General features: G+C 51.6%; 1 long non-coding RNA gene across 2 annotated transcripts; it reads right to left on the bottom strand.

The window, feature by feature from the left end:
- Nucleotides 1-2,112: 2,112 nt before the first annotated feature.
- Nucleotides 2,113-15,950, bottom strand: LOC120758461 (uncharacterized). 2 transcript variants are annotated; one of them, XR_009208267.1, is made up of 4 exons: nt 15,807-15,950; nt 10,883-10,942; nt 10,286-10,381; nt 2,113-4,090 (listed from the first exon to the last, which is right to left on the bottom strand). It is a non-coding gene; the product is annotated as an uncharacterized LOC120758461 (long non-coding RNA). The 2 variants fall into 2 exon arrangements; XR_009208266.1 differs by lacking the exon at nt 2,113-4,090 and adding an exon at nt 7,840-9,157.
- Nucleotides 15,951-19,467: the final 3,517 nt, after the last annotated feature.

The following is a 19,467-nucleotide window of genomic DNA, read 5'->3' as shown; positions in this document are numbered from 1 at the left end:
CATCTTATCTGAGACAATCATGCACACTCAGGAACTGTGTAATTCAGTTGCCCTGCTTAGCCAAAAGTTAAAGAGTTTCTAAAGTTTATTTCCTGTCTTTATAGCAACTGTCTGGCCCTTTATTTATTTTCACTGAAAGCTGCTGGTGTGCTAAAAATAATTTTTGGAGCAATTCTCGTGGCAGATCGTTTAACAATCACAGGCTGAAGTCGGAGCAGTTGGGAAGTGAGGGATGCCTCCTTGGGCAATCTCTTCTCGTGAACTTCCATCGCTTTTATTTTTGAGCTTCGTGCTGCAGCGTTTTGCGTCCCTCACCACCGAGAAGAGCTGACGGCTCGCATTGTTGTTACCTTGAAAGGGCAGTTATCACGGCTAATCCACCCTCCAAGGTTTTTCCTCAGGATAATTATTGTTTTGGTGATTCATCTTGCAGACCCTGCCCTTCCTTATTCGCACAAAATACCCTACTCCCTGCAATATTCCTGGGTCAGGCTCGTGCCGCACACGTGATTTCCTCTTGGGCACGCAAACAAGAGAAGATGGATTTGAAGGTCGTGCTGGCCACGCCGGGCACTGCCCGGGCTCCGTGTCACCTGCGTGGTCACACGGGAGGCTCGGGGTGGCGTGGGCAGGTAAAGGTCACTCCCGTGGGGCGGGGGACACCGCCTCCGCTGTTGTGCTGGAAAATTTCACCGCTCCCGTCTTTAGTGGAAAACATTATCACCAGCACATCCTGGCATGTAATTTGGCCTCATTTATTATCCTCCAGTGTTGGCTTAATGCTTATGGTGCATTTCTAAGGTACTTAGAGAGGGTTGTGGTTTTTCAAGGAAACACAAGTCACGGAGGACAGGGGAGGGAGAATCCTGATAGTTTTTGGCTCTCGAATTTTACCGAACGTGAAAAACACAACCTAGGCAGGTTTTAGCTTGATCTCTTCATGGCCCAGAGGCCTCGGGGAAGGGAATATGCCCGGCAGGCAGGATTAGCTCCTGGGAGAGCTGGGCTCTGCTTTTCCTGCCAGCCTGCTTGTCCGGGGCCGTCCGTACATCCTGTGCTCCCAGCCCGGCTGGAGCAGGCTCGGCTTGGCTGGGCTTCCACCTCAGCCTACAGAAACGGGGTGACACCCAGAGGTGGCACCAAGGCTGGAGCAGAAGCTCGGCCTGGGTCTGTTCGGGAGCTTTTCCCCTCGCTGGCACTTTGGTGTTGGTGCTGGAGGGGTGGGCTCGTCCGGCTCTCCCTGACGGGGGGGCAGCAGGAGAAGCCCGGGTGGGATGGGATGGGATGGGATGGGATGGGATGGGATGGGATGGGATAGGATGGGATGGGATTCCCCGCCCTCCCCTGGAAGACTGGCAGTGTTTTAGGGTCCCCAAGCAGGCAGCACGGGCACGGCTCCTGCCGTGACCCCGTCACACACGGGTGGAGCCCGACGCCCGTGCCCAGACTCAGGAGGGTCACTGGGTGCGCAGGGACAGCGGCAGCACCCACAGAGCCCGCACACCCCGAGGGGAACCCGCCCAGGAACAGGGGTGACAGCTCCCTGCAGCCGGCCAAGGGGGGACAGCGACAGCCCGGAGGTGCCCCGCTGCTCCCGGGGATGGTCCTGACCGATGGAACTGGTCTTAACACCAGACCGACCTCATACACGATGGTGCTCTCACAGCCCCCCCTGCACAGTACACAGCTAGGAGCTGCTCCAAGAGAACAAACACAAAATGGAATATCCTTCGAAGAAGTTAACAAAAGCCCTGAGCACACGGATTTGTTCTGAGAACTCCCCCAGCAGCCCACACTCACACTTACAGTTTCCTTGGATGTGTAACACCAACAGAGCAGAGACCCGGGGCTGCAGTGACAAACAGATTCAATCTGCTACTGCTCCCTCGAGTGTTAAATGCTTTGAATTGGTTTCACCATGTCTAAAATCCTATTTTTAAAAAAAAAATTACTTTTCCTGGCAGAAGAGTTCTAGAGCAACACTTCTGAGAGCAGCTACCTGGGCAGGGAAAGCTGCTTCCAATGCCTAAAGTATCAAAATCACTTTTATTTGGGTAAACAGTGCTAAAACACCGGTGTTGTACAGGTACACCTTATAAAGATCTGCTTGAGATTTTATTGCCGTACAAGGAAAATACCCGCTCAAACTACCCAAGCAATAACAGATCAACTAAAGAAAAGAATCTAAACATATGAGGGAGGGTTATATTCTCCGTGGCTTAGGCAGTAGAGATTGGAGTTTGGTTTCCTTACTGGCCTCGTTTGTAGGTAACAGTTCCCAAAACGCTTGGTTGGAATTGATTGAGTTTTGATGAAGCTCCCAAAGATGCACGTTAGAAGAAGCTACCTGTATATTTTCTGTCAGGTATCAAGCCAGAACTTCCAAAGCTTTGTATGGAACTGTCACGTGAATTTAATGTGCAAATCCGCGTTAAAAGCTTTGCTGACCATAAGCAGAAATGTGGAAACTCGACGAATCACCTCTGGAAAAATGGCATTTGTGAGTTGTATTCTCAGAAGACTAAAAATAGAACTTCATTTGTTTGTTTTCCTTTATGAAGTGGCCAGCTGTAACACTCCCTTACCAGCCCTAAAAAAGAATTTACATAAAAGATGGTGACGCAAGCCCTTATCTCATGACTGTGTCTCATGAGGTCATCGACGGTGGGCAAGAAATTACTTCGCTTTTAAAGTGTCTTTGCCATCTCCCCTGGCCGTGAGCCAACCCGAGAAAACGTCTGGGGGTGTTCTGTGCACAGGAATCCATTCCCTTGCTGGTGCAGAAGCATCGGGGGAAGGTGCAGCGAGACCTGAGCTGCTATCAGCTGGAAGGCAGCACGGACACGGAAACGCTGCTGGGCGCAGTGATCAGCGGAGCTGAGCGCTGCAGCGGCCAAAGGGCAGCCAGGGTGTTCTCCAGGGAGAGCCCCACTGCCCCAAACCCTGCTGAGCACAGCTCGGGACACCCAGGCCTCTCAGCCCTATTTCATCTTGTGTCGTTTTATTTTGTGTAGGGAAAACACTTGCCATGGCTTATCTGACAATGAACGTGTTTGGTGCTGGAAAATGAGCATCCAAACCCTGCCCACCCTCCCAGGGAACAATTCCTGATTCCCAATCTCCCATCCAGCCCTGCCCTCTGGCAGTGGGAGCCATTCCCTGTGTCCTGTCCCTCCATCCCTTGTCCCCAGCCCCTCTGCAGCTCTCCTGGAGCCCCTTCAGGCCCTGCCAGGGGCTCTGAGCTCTCCCTGGAGCTTCTCCTCTCCAGGTGAGCACCCCCAGCTCTCCCAGCCTGGCTCCAGAGCAGAGGTGCACAGATGTTTTGCTGTCATCCAGTCACAGAATTTGTCCTCAATCTAAAAGCAGCTCTGGAGTATTTTCTGCTGCCAGTTTGGATGGAGAGCTGTGTTTGGGCTGGAGAGGGACGGCACAGTGATCTGCTCTCCAGTGACACACCCTGCCCAGCACCAGATTCACTGATCAGCACTTCTGGAGATTAACTCCTGAGCGCTTCCCTGCCCAGCAGTCACCCTAAACCCAATAAACACAGCTCCAGAGCAGCCCAGATCTGGCAGAGCTGCAGCTCAGTGCAGCCTGCACACACCTGGGACATCCCCCTGTGAGCAGCACTGACAGGGGCGGGCAGGGCAGGTGGGAAGCTTTGTGTGCAGCTGTGCTGCAGCTGGATCCACACACGGGCTCTGAGCTCCACAGGAGCCCCGTGCTGCTCCTAACCCAAAGGAAAGGGATAGAGGGGAACGGGGGGGGGCTGGGGCCCTTGGGGTGCCCTGTGCAGGGCCAGGAGCTGAACCCAGTGATCCTTCTGGGACCCCTCCAGCTCAGGATATTTGGTGAGTTCTGGTTCCTACGTTTTAAGAGCGGCTGAAAGGAAAACTCCTGTGTTGGCCCTGCCTGAAATAACGCTGTGGTCGCTGAATGGGATTTGAAGGACAAGCAGTGCAGTGGGTATCTTTTTCTTTAAGAAGGTAATCTTGGAATTTCTTGGCCCCATTTCAGAATTTCTGAACACAATGGAGCTCACTGAGTCACGGCAATCCAGTGGGAACACAGGTTTTGCCAGGGTTGAAATCTGAAACAGAAAACGGGGATTTTATTAAGAGTAAAAATTTTATCACGCACCTCAGAAATATACTTTGAATGCTTTGGAGAATTTCATCTGGTCTAATTCGCCTCACAATGAATAAACAAACAGCCTGGTCTACGGCAGGTGCCCCTGCCCATGGCAGGGGAGGAACAAGATGAGCTTTAAGGTCCCTTCCCACCCAAACACTTCTGGGATTCTGTGATATTGTAATAATTAACTCCCGTGTCCCCCAGTGTGCTAACAGCATCGTTCTGTTCACGGCTGGGCTAAGCAGACACGGCCAAGCTCCCGAAAGCAAACACTTCTGAAAGGCACCAGTCCCCCAGCAAGGGCCAGCAGGCGCTGCCCTGAGCGGCCCAGGCTGGCACAGGGCCCCTGGAAAAGCGCCCAGTGCATTTCCCACATCCCCACCTTCCTGCTGCCCACTCAGCCAACACAAGCCTCTCCTAGCTCGGAGCAGATTAGTGAAAAAAAAAAAAAGTGATAATCTGTTTAAGGCTAATTAATATTCTAATAATTTTCTTTTATAATATTTTAATTTCTAGTATGTAAATATAATTCATTTGGAATACTTAATAATTAGTATCTTAGCTAAAAGTCTTCTCTTAATATGTTAATTAATGGAATGAGTTAATTGTACGCTTTATTTCAGTCCTCCACACCCTCAAGCACGGGGTGGGATTGCTGGGGTCTCCTGTACAGGCCCAGGAGCAGGACCCAGTAACCCACAGGGTCCTTTCCAGCTTGGGAGAGCCAAGATTCTGGGAATTATTGTGAGTTCAAAATGAAAGGCTGTCCTGAGACGAAGGGCAGGATTTCCCCTGACTCAGCCGAGGCCAGGTTCAAACACGTCTGTTCCTGTCACAGGACAGCTCAGCAGAGCTGCTCGCCGCCACCGCGGCCACCTCTGCTCTCTGCACAGCAGCTTCACATCTCTCACTGCACATTTGTGTGACAGTCAGCTGAAACTCTTCACCAGCCTGGAACAAGAATCCAGTTTCCTGCCTGTGCACCCTCAGACACTCACATCCTCTGCTCATTTCACACTCCTTAGTCACTCTCAGGCCTCGTGCTCCACCTCTTTTCCCTTCCCCGTGGGATTTCCACTGGTCTGCCGAGGTTTGCTCTGAACCAGGGAAGATCTGCAGCGCTGCCTGTGCATCCCCTGCCTTCTGTGCAGCCCTGTCCTTGCAGCACAGAGGACAAGGCAACTGGGGCAGCGCTGGGCAGCTGATGAAGAACCCAGCAGGAATTACATCAGGCTCTAAAAACAGCCTCAGCCTTGCTCTCTGTGAAATGAACACCGGGGAAAGGCTCTGCCGGCTCTTCTGGCATAAGACCCTTCAGCGTTTGTGCCAGGACCCGAGAGCTTCACCAGGCACGGTGTGAGTCGGGGGCAAATTTACTGTTGCAGGAGCTGGGAAGTTCAAATTGCACCTCTCCTTGTCTTCCTTATCCCTTCTCATTTTAGGGAGCTGCTGCAGAAGCCACTCCCAGCTGAGAATCTGGGTTGATGCGTGGCAGCATCTTGGGATCGACTGACCCCTGCTTGCTCCTTTCCCTTCATTTACAGAGAGTTGCTGGCAGCGTACTAAAGGGTGTATAACACACAAGGTGAGGTACAGAGGGAGCAGCAAACTCCCTCACAGAACTGGGACTGCATCCTCCTCCCTGCTTTTACACTGTGCCGGGCTTAACTAACCAGCTTGACATCATCTGTATGGAGAGTTTTAATGTCAAAGGAGTATTTTTTCAGAAACATTCTCCTATTTCAGAAAGGACCTTTTCAGTTGCCAAAAATACAGTCCTCTGTAGCATTATGTGGCTCGTAATAGCTTTATTTTGAAGATTGCTTTAATACAACAGGCTGGAAGAGAACAGTGTCTGATTTTCCAATGCCTCTTCACTGGAGTGGTTTTAAGTGTCTGAAACAAACCAGCCTAAAAATCCAATTCTGCTAAAACCAATAGAACAAATAAGAACAAATCTGATTTCTCGTGTTGCAACAACACGCACTGACATCTGATGCCTCCAGCAGCTCCTGCCAGGACTCATCTTCACGGAACTATGACACTAAATACACAGTTTCAGCGCTGAAGGCCACACCACGCTCTGCTGGCCCTAGAATGGACGGGTGCCCGTTCTTGTGGGAGGATCAGTGGAAAGCAGTGGGCTCAGCTGGACCTCTCTCACTGCTCCTCTTGGCCAGGGTATCTGACACTTGCCCTCCTCTCTTCCAAGGGTTTTTGTCTTCCCCTTGCACGTCTATCAGGTATTTTATCCTTTGTCTCGTAAAGCAAAAACCTCCCTGCACCTATCAGAGGTCACAGATTACCCAGGGACAGAGCAAGAAGGGCTTTTTGGCATAGAGGTATCGAAGAATCCTTTCAGCTTGGAGAAGGCCCTTTAGATAGAATCCAACCATTAACCCAGCACTGCCAGCGTCTAATCTCCCACCCAGCCCTGCCCTCTGGCAGTGGGAGCCATTCCCTGTGTCCTGTCCCTCCATCCCTTGTCCCCAGCCCCTCTCCAGCTCTCCTGGAGCCCCTTCAGGCCCTGCCAGGGGCTCTGAGCTCTCCCTGGAGCTTCTCCTCTCCAGGTGAGGACCCCCAGCTCTGCCAGCCTGGCTCCAGAGGGGCTCCAGGCCTGGGAACAGCTCCAGGGACTCCTCTGGATCACTCCAGCAGCTCCACATCCCTTACCTTGGAGACCCCAGAACTGGACCCAGTAGAAGGAAACTCAGCTGCCACGCCCCACATTCTCAACACAAGGGAGAGAACTTTGAACACATCGAGTTCCCCTCCTGTGAGCATGGCCCGAGCAGCCAGAGCCCCTCTGCAAGCACAGGGACGTTCGGCAGCAGCAGCTCTCTCCCGGAAAGAGCCCAACAGGTCTCGGGTTGCACACTCCAGACCTCAGAGCACACCTTTCTGCAGGGAAGGGCACAGCACACGGATCGCTCTGGGATGTGCATCTGCGGCTGCGTATTCCATTTTTGGAGCAGCACTGGAATGTTTCCAGGACCACCATGACACAACCACTGCACTATGGGTGGTAAACAAGTCTCTACTGCTGCTGCAAGCCTTCCTGCACCGCTTGCTGTGCGTTCTTTAACCACTGCCTCGTTTACCAGGGCTCTTGCCACGCTGTCACCTCATCCCGGCACGCCTCGGGATACGCCAACAACCAACCCTGAGCAGATCCCATCTCCTGGGTGGAACCCAGACAGACCCAGGCGAGAAATCACCTGGTGACACACGACTGCTCAACCAGCAGCTGCAGGGGGTAGCACAAAGTATTTAAACCTTTTGTAAGCATACCACTTCTATTTATAAAGTGTTAGGTGTATTCGTGCTTTTAAGGCATTTGCCAAAACTGAACTCACTGGTGTTTCTCTGCCTCAGCCTTACCTGTAGATGCCTTACTGGCTGCAGTTATGCTAAGACTAAAGTCTAGATGTCAGTGCAGCAATTTAAACTCACGGTCAGAAACCAGATCTGGAATAAGCAGGGCTCCTGCACTCTCAGCAGTAAATAGGTATTTCCCACCCGCAGCGAAGTCTTGCACCAAAGCTCTTAAACAAGAGTTAATACCAGAATAATTAACACTATAATTAGAGTGTTGGAATTATTGTGAAGATCAAACATGGCCTTGAGTTTATTTCAATGTGGGCAGTGTTTTCCTTTAAAACTCACATCATCATTTCAGAGAAAGTAAAGGCAATGCACCATCAGTTGCACAAAATGCTGTATTTTATTAACTAAATCAAAAAGTACAGTTAAATTCACACAAAATGTTCAATATAAGCAACACTTAACACATTTATAAGCTAGGACTGTGTCTGATTTGCAATTTAAATAGTGGCTGGTGTGAGCACAGCACATGAATGCTGCAAGGTGCTCAGAACTGGAATCTCTGTATCCCACTGAACAGTGTCCAGCCAGAGCCCTCCCAGAACTGTGGTGCAGAACAATTACATCAAAACCCATGGGCTCGTTTCTAACAATGAATAATGCACCACTGAGGGCTCGTTTCACTCGCAGTGCCCATGCCTGGAGAGAAAGCACCAGCTTTCGGGGGAGCTGGAATCTGACACTTCTGGGGAAGGAAATCTGGAGTCTTTCCACTTGAAATGCACCGAGCCAAAGGAGTGTACTTCAGCTCCCTCAGAGCACACAGCACCAGCACCCTGATGTTCAGAAGCTCACACCACCTCCACCCTCACCTCAGGGGACTCCAGCTTACTCTGAAAGGAGCTGCCCTCCCAGCAGAGCCCCTCCGCACAGCCCAGCATCCCCAAATGGACACGTGCAGCCCCAATGGCACCACGCTGCATTCCAGCCAGCATTCACTCCTACACTTCACTTGAGACCACATCTGCCAAGACACAGCTTTCACTGAGCCTCAGCACGCTCAGAAATACCTTGTCCCTCCTCCCCACGTCCCAAAGCCGCAGAGGTTTGCAGGCTGGAGCCCAAACGGTCCTGGTGTTATAATAAAGCCCTAAGAAAGGCAGCAGGTTGTATAGTTACCTCCTTGTGAGCAAAATCCCTGCCCTAAAACTATGCAACCTACTACCTCTTCCTAGGAGCCCCACGCTTCCTCTGGGCAGTTCTTCACTCTCTGCAGGGCTTTAGCTCCCCAGCTGCTCTGCTCTTCTGCCCTGGCCGGGCACACGCTGCGAGGTGACGCCGTCAGCACTGCCCAACAGCGGCGCACCGCCCGCAACACCCGCCAGCGGCCCCGTTCTCACTCTGCCTAGGCTAAACTGCCCATCCCAAAAAGCATTTATTCCACGGGCTTGTTACTACAGCCAGCTGCTTGCTGGGCGTGCTAGCACAGAGCCAGTTACAGGCTGGGTGCACCGAGCGCAGCAGGAGGAAAGAGGATGCAATCAACTTTAAAAGTCTTTTTGCAGAAAGCACCACCGCAGAGAAAAGTGCTGGCTCTGGGATGCTCAAACTCCACAGCTTCACACACCCCCAGGAAGGTGAGAGGGCAGTTTTGGCCAGAATCGGCCAACACTTAAAATTTGCGTTAGCTCTGGGAAAGCTGCAGAAAAAAATGTGCAGACTTATTAATAAAGGGTAATTTTAAGTTCTCCCTCCAACTTGTACCAAGCACTTGGGAGTCGTGGAGTTTTAATGCGTTATGGAAACTGGGGCGTCAGAAAGGTTTAAGTCCCGATGTACAAGCTTGTGCTCCCTGTAATTTACGTTCTCCTAATTGGCTTGGAATAACTTCCCTCTGTGGAGTGCTCCTCCCTCTGCCTCAAGCATGGGCATTTTCCATCCCCAGCCAGCACTGTGCCACTCACCTCGGGAGGAAAGTCACATTTAGTCAAAGATACCCTGTGGGGGTTGCAGCATTCCCACTGACTGTCAGTCCTGAACATCCTGGCACTGCTGCTCTACAGCCCTGAACTCATCTGCTTCCACTCAAGGGGTATTTTTAGCTCAGGACTGGCTGCAAGGGAGCGCAGTTTGTTTTACTCCTCAGGGAAGGCAATAGATTGTATAGTTATCTCCTGAACAGGGTAAAATAACTACCCTACAACTATACAATCTACTACCTCACTCTGACAGAGAAGCACAGACTTCAGCAAGAGCTCAGCAGCCAGCCTCAGCTTCATCCTGAAGGATGCTTGATACAACATCCCAACAACTGGAACGCCAGGCTCTGTACTTGATTACCCCACCATACACATACAGGAATAATCTAGTCTGAATTTTTTATTCATTAGAGCAGAAAAATTAGTGCAGAATGAAACCTAGCTTCTCCAAGAACTAGAAAAATCTAAACACAATTCCCACAGCTATCACACGAGTGTTTTGTCCTGCCATAAGCACTACAGAAGGTACAGAAGTTCAGCAAAATCTGACATTGAGCTTAAAACTGAGAAGCTTCTGTTGTTGATTATCTGCTGCTTTAGGAAAGACAGTAGATTGTATAGTTATCTCCCAGTGGTGGGTATGACCCTAAAACTATACAACCTACTACCTCATCCCACAGTGCAGGCATCTTCAGAGCTGGGGCAGGATTGCTGCTTCAGTCAGGACAATCCGGCTAGCTGCAGACACCATTTATAAAAGTCACCACAGAAAAAGCCTTCCCCTTGCTCCCCCTACTCACAAAAGGAATTTCTTTTAAATGAAAGGTTTCTTAATTTCAAAATTTTACCAATTCCTCGGGTCTTAGGCAAGCAAGTTGTAGCAGTCATGGCAGCTACAGTCATTAAACTTCTGTTGGATTACCAGTCGTGTTCCACAGGTGTCACTTCCTGAAATCAGAAGAAAAGACTATCAGCAACACTGTAAGCAAACAGACATTTCTTCCTCTTTAGAACTTTAAAATAATGCAACCTAGGACCATAGCTAAGTGACTGATTTATGGGGATCAGGATGAGGCCCTAATATTTGTAATTCTGAGTAAATAAACATTATTACATAGAGTGACTTTTTCACCTATTGTAACAATAGCTAAAAAAAAAAAACAAAAAAAAAAAAACCAAACACCCACTGTCCAAAGTGAAGCTTTTTCTGCTAGTCTTAAATTACATCAAGCCTCGTGCACAGGAATTCTGCTATTAGAAACAAAACTCAAAAAGATTATGGCCTCTACCCCGACATTTCACTGTTAAACTGCCCTACCAAAAGGCCACACGTTCTCCCATCAGAAAGAAGTCTGAGTTTCTCTAACTGCTGCTGATGTAACTTTAAAGCCAATTTCCACATTAACACAGCTCAACATCATCTTCGAATGCTGAAATGAAAACACTTGCCAGACAGATGTGTGACTCAGAATCCCCTTCGTAGCGAGGACAGCTCGAGAACAGGGCTGCAAAGGAAAATGACTGTTTGTCCAGGTAGTTTATACAATAGCTGAAAATGTTTAGAGAAAAGCAGTTTTTAAAACATTAAATAGATTTAACTCGTACTGGATGCCTGCTGTTTTCAGCCCACTCTCCAAACAAAGGCTGCACAGAGCAGGAGCACCCTCATGCCCGTTGGTGTCCTTGCCAAGCACACAGCGCGTGATCCCGTGCACTCACACAAAGGGATGACGTTATTCCTTGGACAGACACAAAATCAAATTACTCTCCAGCCCCCTCAGTGCCTTACTACAGAATCCTTTATACAAACAGCGATGACAAATCTGGGTGAATCAACCTTAAAATCTCGCTTGTAACTGGTATAAATCCCATTATTTGCTTTCGCTAACTTACACATCTACCAGAAAATAAACTTCAGCACGGACACAAGGGCTTGGTCCTGATGCCCAAAGCAAGAACAGATCAGAACAGCAGCTCAGCGGGGGCAGAGTGAAACCCTTACAGAGCACTACCCCCCATCACATCCTTTCAAATCAACTCCAGCAGAGCTGACGCTGGGCAGGGAAGCTGCCACTGCTTTCAGTTCCCTGTTCCTGCAATCCAGCCTCCAGCAGCTGAGCAGAATCCCTGTGATTTCCCATTCCTCAGGGGGAGAGGCAGCCTGGCCAGGGAGCTGCGCTGCACAGCACCAACCCTGCATCTTCAGTGGGACAGTGACCCCAGGAAGTTAATGAAGTCCCACGGTCTGAAGCTGAGGGATCTGTGATGTACTGAAAATGTTCAAAGCACTTTGAAAATCTGGATAGGTGTTACACCCCTGTTTACATTTTACAAAGGTAAGGCAATGTTTCTGCATTTGTCTTTAAAATTAATCCTGAAAGACACGAGGACTACAATAAACCTAGAAATTGAACCTTAACATTTCATTTCTCTACTTTTAGACAAAGCTTATTTGCAGACCTAACCAACCTGTCACGTATCAAACAACTTTTACTTTTAATATTCTGCTCTGCATTAACCCTGCATTTTGGGGCATTTTTAACTCGGGGGATTATGTCTAACAGTCTTTCCAAGCGGCACCACCTGTGCTGCCATGCTCTTGGACAGGTGAGATCTGCCAGGTCCCCCTGGGGGCCCGCTGTGTGCTGCTGCTCTCACGCCACGCCTCAGGGGTTCTGGCACTCACAGCAGCAGGGAAGCCTGACCAATTATCCTGCTGGCACAGCCTCTACTGAGCTGCTGTTCTCATCCCCAGTGCCTCCAGAGCTGCTGATGTCACACCCAGTGCAGCACAGGAGCCCAGGGTCACGCACCTGCACGCTCACTCTTTCAGCACAACACACTGTGAGAGACAAGCTTTAAATAACCCCTGGGTCATCTGCTTTCCCTGTTAAAAAAACAACAGGTTCCCAAGGGCTGCTTTTCCTGCCAGGACGCGTTTAAAACCCCCAGAGCAGTGAAGGGTACAAAGTGGCTCCAGGACAACCTGGGCAGCCCCAGGTGCCGAGCGCGATCCGAGGCTGCAGCTGTGGCCTGCACAGCTCCCACCACACGATGGAGCTCCGGGATTTACAGAGCAGCCCCAGCACCAATTCCTCAGTTTCACCCCAGGATTCCAGCAGCACTGCCTGCACTGGAGCCACGCTTCCTGACTCCCAGGAGCTTCTGCCGCGTGAACCTCACTTCTCCAGCCGCGCCGAGCATCCCAAGTGACTGATACAGGCTCCTGCCCCAAATTGCTCATTCCATGGGGCTTTTGTGCAACTGGAGCGCACAACAGGAAGAAAGGGAGCAGCACAATTAATATAAACTTAATTATTCCTGATACTGCCTCCCCTCACTCCACTCACCCACCCCTGCGCTGCCTGTCGTCACGTGCTACAGGCACGTCTCAGCCCCTCTTCCCAAAACAGGCTCAGGAAAATCAGATGGTGACTGACACACAAGTTTCAGCATAAACTAAACATGTTCCCTCTTCCATATTCAGTTTTGGATCGTACTTTCCTTTGTCTTGACAGTATGGTAACCTGAAAGTAACACCTGCCAGCTCAAGCCCAGGCACCTTTTCCCCCTGCTCAGACCCAAAATTGGAAGATTTAATACCTCTTTCTGGACCTGCCAGCCCCCTGAGCTGCAATACGCTGGAGCAAGAGTAAATCACACCAGAAAGCTGCTCTGAACTAGGGAATTGTACTGAGGAGAAAAGGAGAACAGCAGTGGCAGCACACACAAATGCAGAGACGTGCTCCTGGGCAGCACAGCAGTCCACACCCCCAGACACGGATACATGTCCACAGTGGTATCTTTCGGAATTTTTTACGCAACATTAACAGCACTGGCTGCTACCAATAATGCCTTTATCTACTGCCTCCATTGGAAATGCAGAGTTTTTTCCAAAATCTCTACCCACTGGCATTTAATTAATGCAGAACATTGTGGCTTTAAGTAATTATCACAAGATATTACTGTTGCACTACATTTTCAATTAGCATGTTTGGTTTCAATTTATTTTCCTAACCATGCAGTTATAGATGGAATATAAATATCCGAGTCACCACTGCCCACTCAAGCACACAGTGAAGCCCATCTCCTGTGGAAAAGTAAAGTCTGTGAGCACAATTAATGATTTCTGCTATGAACAGAGCACCAAAGGAACACAAACCCTGGCATCTCTCCCCACACACACTCGGTTTTACAGCAATTGTACTCAACTCCCTGCATCCAAGTGGTGCCCGTGCCACAGCAGGGCACAGTGCTCAGGGAAACCTCAGGGAGGCCTGAGAATGCCTGCACCAGATGTTCTACTCCTCTTCCAGTACTTCTCTCTCAGTACACAGAATAAAGGCAGAAAGTTATAAATACATGAATAAATAAACAAACGTGCACTTCAGCTTCAAACATTACGAAGGCCTCAGGGCCTTTCCCAAAGGAAAGCATCAGTTGGTTATCTGGTCCTGCTTCACACATAACTGTGTGTATGTATGTAAGTATATATATATGAAATACACAAGTGTGTATTTATTCACTAGATTTGTGTCTCTTAGGACATGCCAGGAGCAAGTAGGCTTTTTCTGCAAAAAGTTTACACATGACAGCAATTACACAAATTCAGCAAGAAAGTTAGCGCACAAATACATTTCAAGATTGCTATGTTATTAATTAGCAATACAATCAAGCATCTATTGCCTTCTCCGAGTCCTGGCAGCCTTTCACTATTTGCAAATGAACTGATGTTTTCTACCACCAAAAACAGAGGAAAATACAGAAGACATTTATCAAAAGGAAAGTGAAGTAAGGATACAGCTCATTGCAGTAGGAATGCAAGTGAAAGTGAAAGCAAGTGAACTCATGTTTTATCTAAACTTCCTTTCAACTAAGGAAGTACTAAATCTCCAGTATTGGTATGCAAAATCATTTCCTAGCATGACCTATGTGAATTGAGGCTGCATATAAGATACACAGCATACAACCTGGGGAAAACTCAGTGAAAAAAATATCACAGCCAGCAATTTTCTATTAAAAACATCACAATACAGCTATTCACTAAGTCCCTCTTCATGAAGCTAATAACTATCATAGGGAAAAAAACCTCCCTCATTAGCCCATTATTGCATGGTGAATGCAGCAAGTTTGAACCACCACTGCAAAAAAAACTTCTTTGGAGTTCAGACTATTTAACACCTGAATGTTGCTGTGAACAGAACTGCTCAAGTTTGACAAGGGAAGCCACAGCAGTACACAACTGTTTGGTGAGGTCCTGGCAGCTGGGGATGTTTGGAGATGCCCCAATAATTCTTAAGTATTATTTATGCTATTGCTTTTGAAGGGACAGATTGATTTTCTCAGAAATTCTGTGACAGATTCTGTTTGCCCCACTGGTGCTACTGAGCATTGCTCCTGCGTACATTTTGAATGGGAGCAATTTTTCCCTGCCAGTTAAGCACTTCAGTCACAAAACTACCTGTGCAGAGCAGTACAGACACAGAGGAACACCAGCAAGGTGGCACATCACTAAACGAGGATTATCCTGACCTTGACCATCAGGTTGAGTTTTCACTCTTGAAATAAATCACAGAACTGTTAAGGCTGGAAGAGACCTCTGGAAATCATCCAGTCCAACCCCCTGCCAAGGCAGGGTCACCCAGAGCAGGTGACACGGGAACACGTCCAGGTGGGTTTGGAAAGTCTCCAGAGGAGTCTGGAGATGTCTCCACGCCCTCCCTGGGCAGCCTCTTCCGGCGTTCTGCCACCCTCACGGAAAGTCGGAACGTAAAAATCACAAAAATACAATTTGCTGGGGTATCGCCTTCACCTCACACTGACCGAGCCGCGCCGGAATAAAGTCACCAGCAGCAGCTGCGGCGTGCCACGGCCGGCCCCCCTGGGAAGCCGCGTGTGCCGAGCCCCGAGCCGCCCATGCCAAGGGCGGGAGCCGCTCCGGTACGGGTTACACCGGGCACCGCTGCTCCGCGGGGCTCAGGCGCGCAGCCGGCCCCGAGCGGCCCCCGTGCCACACGCCGCGGGCAGGGCCGCGCCGGCACCGTGCCGCCGATCCCGGCCAGGAGAAGCCGCCGGCGGGGAAGGGGCGGGAGGCGCCGGGGGCGAGCGGCCCGGGAAGGCTCGGCGCCGCGCCAGGTAACGGTGCTCGCTAGAAACGAGAGCCCCGAGCGGCCCCCCCGGCACGGGCCGGGCCGCCACGGCACTTCCACCTACTTCCTAATGGGTTGTCTTCGCCTTTCGCCGCTCGGTCCGAGCTCGGCCCCCGCCGCCGCGCTCTCGGTGCCGGGGCAGGGCCGAGCCCCCCGGGCCCCGGTACTGGGGGGGGGGGGCTCCCCCGTCCAAGGTCCCCCGGCCCCGGCAGTGACGTACCTGGCGCTGGCGGCTCCCGGGGGCGGCACTTCCGGACCTTCCAGCGAGCCTGGAGGAGAGCGGGGGGAAAAGGCATCGATGAGGGGAATAAGGACAATGAACCGGGCCCGCGGCAGAGGCGGCGGGGAGGCCGGGCCGAGGCTCCCGCGCCCGCCCGTGCGGGCCCTTCGGCTCAGTCCCGCCGCCCCCACCCTCCCCCCGGCGCGCCCCGACCCCGCGGCCGCCCCCGCGCCCCCCCGGCCCCGCGGCCGCCGCCCGGCCCCGCCGCCCCGGTACTCGCGGGACCCGGATGGAGTCGCGGCCGCTGCGGCCGCCGCTCCCGCGGCACCACGGGAAGGGCGCCGCGCCCCGCCCGCCGCAGCCGCCGCCCGCCTGTCCATCACCCGCCGGCCCCCGCGCTCATTGGCTGCGAGGCCGCCAGGGCCCGCCCCCGCGCGGGAATCGCGCTTCTTATTGGTCAGCTATGAACAGGGCTCCGCCCCCTCCGCCATTTATTTCGGGCGCGTTCCGCGGCCGTCCCGTAATGGCGCCCCCGGCGGCCGCTGCGCCGCGCCTGCCCCGAGCCGCGCCCGCCCTTCCCCGCCTCCACCCGGCCTGGCACTGCCCTGCCCTGCCCTGCCGGGTGTGAGCCCCGCGGCCCTGCCCTGCTGGCCCTGCCGGGTGTGAGCCCCGCGGCCCTGCCCTGCTGGCCCTGCCCTGCCGGGTGTGAGCCCCGCGGCCCTGCCCTGCTGGCCCTGCCCTGCCGGGTGTGAGCCCCGCGGCCCTGCCCTGCCGGGTGTGAGCCCCGCGGCCCTGCCCTGCTGGCCCTGCCCTGCCGGGTGTGAGCCCCGCGGCCCTGCCCTGCTGGCCCTGCCCTGCCGGGTGTGAGCCCCGCGGCCCTGCCCTGCCGGGTGTGAGCCCCGCGGCCCTGCCCTGCTGGCCCTGCCCTGCCCTGCCGGGTGTGAGCCCCGCGGCCCTGCCCTGCTGGCCCTGCCCTGCCCTGCCGGGTGTGAGCCCCGCGGCCCTGCCCTGCTGGCCCTGCCCTGCCGGGTGTGAGCCCCGCGGCCCTGCCCTGCTGGCCCTGCCCTTCCCTGCCTGGTGTGAGCCCCGCGGCCCGGCCCGGCCCGGCCCGCTCGGGCGCTATGTGCAGCATTAGCACCATGACCGGGCTCAGAGGCCGAGGCCTCCCTGTGGTCTATCGCACAGAATGGTAGAATCAAGGGTGAAAGAGCCCTTTAATGTTGCCCAGCACTGACACTGTGACCCCTGAAGCACCCAGACACCTTCTGCACACCTCCAGGGATGGTGACTGCACCACCACCCTGGGCAGCCTCTCCAACGCCTGACCACCTGAAGTGTGAAAATGCTTTTCTGAGATCTGAATCTCCCCTGCCTCAGCTCAAGGCCTTTCCTGTGATCCTCGCACTGCGCAACACCACCTCACTAGGGTCCAAATAAACTTTTCTGCTTATGCTCCTGATTGGTTTTTGTAACGTTTGGGGGATGCACAGGGCGTGTGGGGAGCATCAGAGCCTTTCAGAGGAGAAGCGGTCGTTCAGCTCCTTAGTGTGTCTGCAATATCACGCTCATTAGGACTAATACAAGCTCAGGGAGAGAAATGCTGTGTTTAAAATCGAACTTCACACATAACATTTGTTTTCCATGTCTCCTAATTTTCATAAGATTTTTGAGTTCTTAATTTTTTGGGGGGGATCTTGATTCCAATAAATAAAAATATTGGCTGTAATACTCAATTAAAATATTTACAATTATCTGTAACTATATATATAAGGATAGTCAGTATAAAATATCGAAATAAAACTCTGTAATCTTGTCAGATTTTTTTTTTTTTTTGAGAATTTTTTTAAACAGTGAAACTTGTCAGTTCTTAACAGTTTTTTAAAAGTTTATAGAGTTGGAGTGATGAAGTTTCTGTGTGTCTGGTGTCCCACCTCACTTGAAAAGTAGTAATTTTTTTCCCAGATTCAGGAAGGGAACGTGTGCCTTGGCGGTGGTCATGAGAGCAACAAACATGTTAAACAATGACCCAGCGACTGACCGGACAAGGCAGATGCTTCGCTCGTTGCACAAACTAAATCACGACGCCTTACCTGCTGCAATGCAGTTTTTTATCTTGCGGAGGCAAAAGTCGATCACGTAACTTCAGCGGGCCGCTGCATTGTGTGCTGTGTGCGATGCCCAGCGTGTTTTCCCTCTCTCTGCGCGCCGGCGCTGCCGGGAGAGGAGCGGAGCAGCGGGGAGAGAGAGGAGCAGCGGGGAGAGAGAGGAGCAGAGGGGAGAGAGAGGAGGGGAGAGAGAGGAGGGGAGAGAGAGGAGCAGAGGGGAGAGAGGAGCAGCGGGGAGAGAGAGGAGCAGGGGGGAGAGAGAGGAGCAGCGGGGAGAGAGAGGAGCAGCGGGGAGAGAGAGGAGCAGCGGGGAGAGAGAGGAGCAGAGCGGAGGAGAGAGGAGCAGAGCAGAGGGAAGAGGAGCAGAGCAGCGGGGAGAGAGAGGAGCAGAGGGAAGAGAAGCAGAGCGGAGGAGAGAGGAGCAGAGCAGAGGGAAGAGGAGCAGAGCAGAGGGAAGAGGAGCAGAGCAGCAGAGGGGGGAGCAGAGCAGCGGGCGGCCGCTGCAGCCGCTGCACTTCCCCCGGAGCTCAGCAGATGGGGTGGAAGCACCCGAGCCGGCCCGGCCGGCAGCGCTCGCAGCTCGGGGCATCACCCACGGCCCCGCTCGGAGCCCTCGCTGCACCGCAGGCAGAATTGACTGGGAGGAATTAAAGCAGGGTATTTGCTAGCAGTCCTGCTCCGAAAAGGGCAGGAGTGTCTCCTTTCGGTCATAACTTTGGAACAAACTTCTGTGTCTTAATGCTATTTTTTAATTATTATTATAATAGCTTTGATATGTAAGGACTTTGTGAGGTATTGATCAACAGCTAGGCTTTCCAATAAATACATTTTTGACTTGGTAGGGAGTTAGCACTTATAGGATAGAAAGTGTGCAGATTAATAAAATGAAAAGAGATTCAGAAAAATTCATTGCAAGTTTATGTTTTCTCCATGTTCTTTAAAGATTTGGGATGACTGTCTTTTTTTTTTTTTTTTTCCTGAGTACAGATTTTTCAAATTTAAATCTCCCCAGCGTATCTTCAATTAGACTATTTCATAGCAGGCCAACATGTTCCTCCATCCCTCAAATAAACGATTTAAAAAGGAAATAATAAGTAAAAGAGTTTGAGTGATTCAGGACCACTTTATTTCTCTGATGATTCAGTGTGATGTGGAAAAACACCTGTCTGTGAGTAAGGCTTGGGTAGTTTTCAAGACAGTACAATTTGGATGCTGCTTTTAGCCAGGGGTATAAAAAGCATGTAAGTCAATTCTCATCTGTTTTAAATACATCATGTGTTGTACAGCAGCTAGGAAATTAGAGTGAATGGATTAATGAAAGAAAACCAGGAAACTGGACAGGTGCAGTCATGGGCAGCTGGATGAGCTGTGCCTGCACACACTGATCAGACATTGCTTCTGGGGATGACAAGGCCTGGATGTCATGGAAATCATGCCCTGAAACCCACTGAGCACACAGCACACACTCAATGTCAGCATGACAAGCCTGTTGCCACCTGCAATAGTGGGAATCACCAATGTGAGTTGAATTTTGGACTTGACATAGCTATTGCAGG

This window comes from Hirundo rustica, chromosome 12 (assembly GCF_015227805.2).
Source record: "Hirundo rustica isolate bHirRus1 chromosome 12, bHirRus1.pri.v3, whole genome shotgun sequence".
NCBI classification, from domain to species: Eukaryota; Metazoa; Chordata; class Aves; order Passeriformes; family Hirundinidae; genus Hirundo; species Hirundo rustica.
This window is presented reverse-complemented; position numbering and strand designations above follow the sequence as displayed.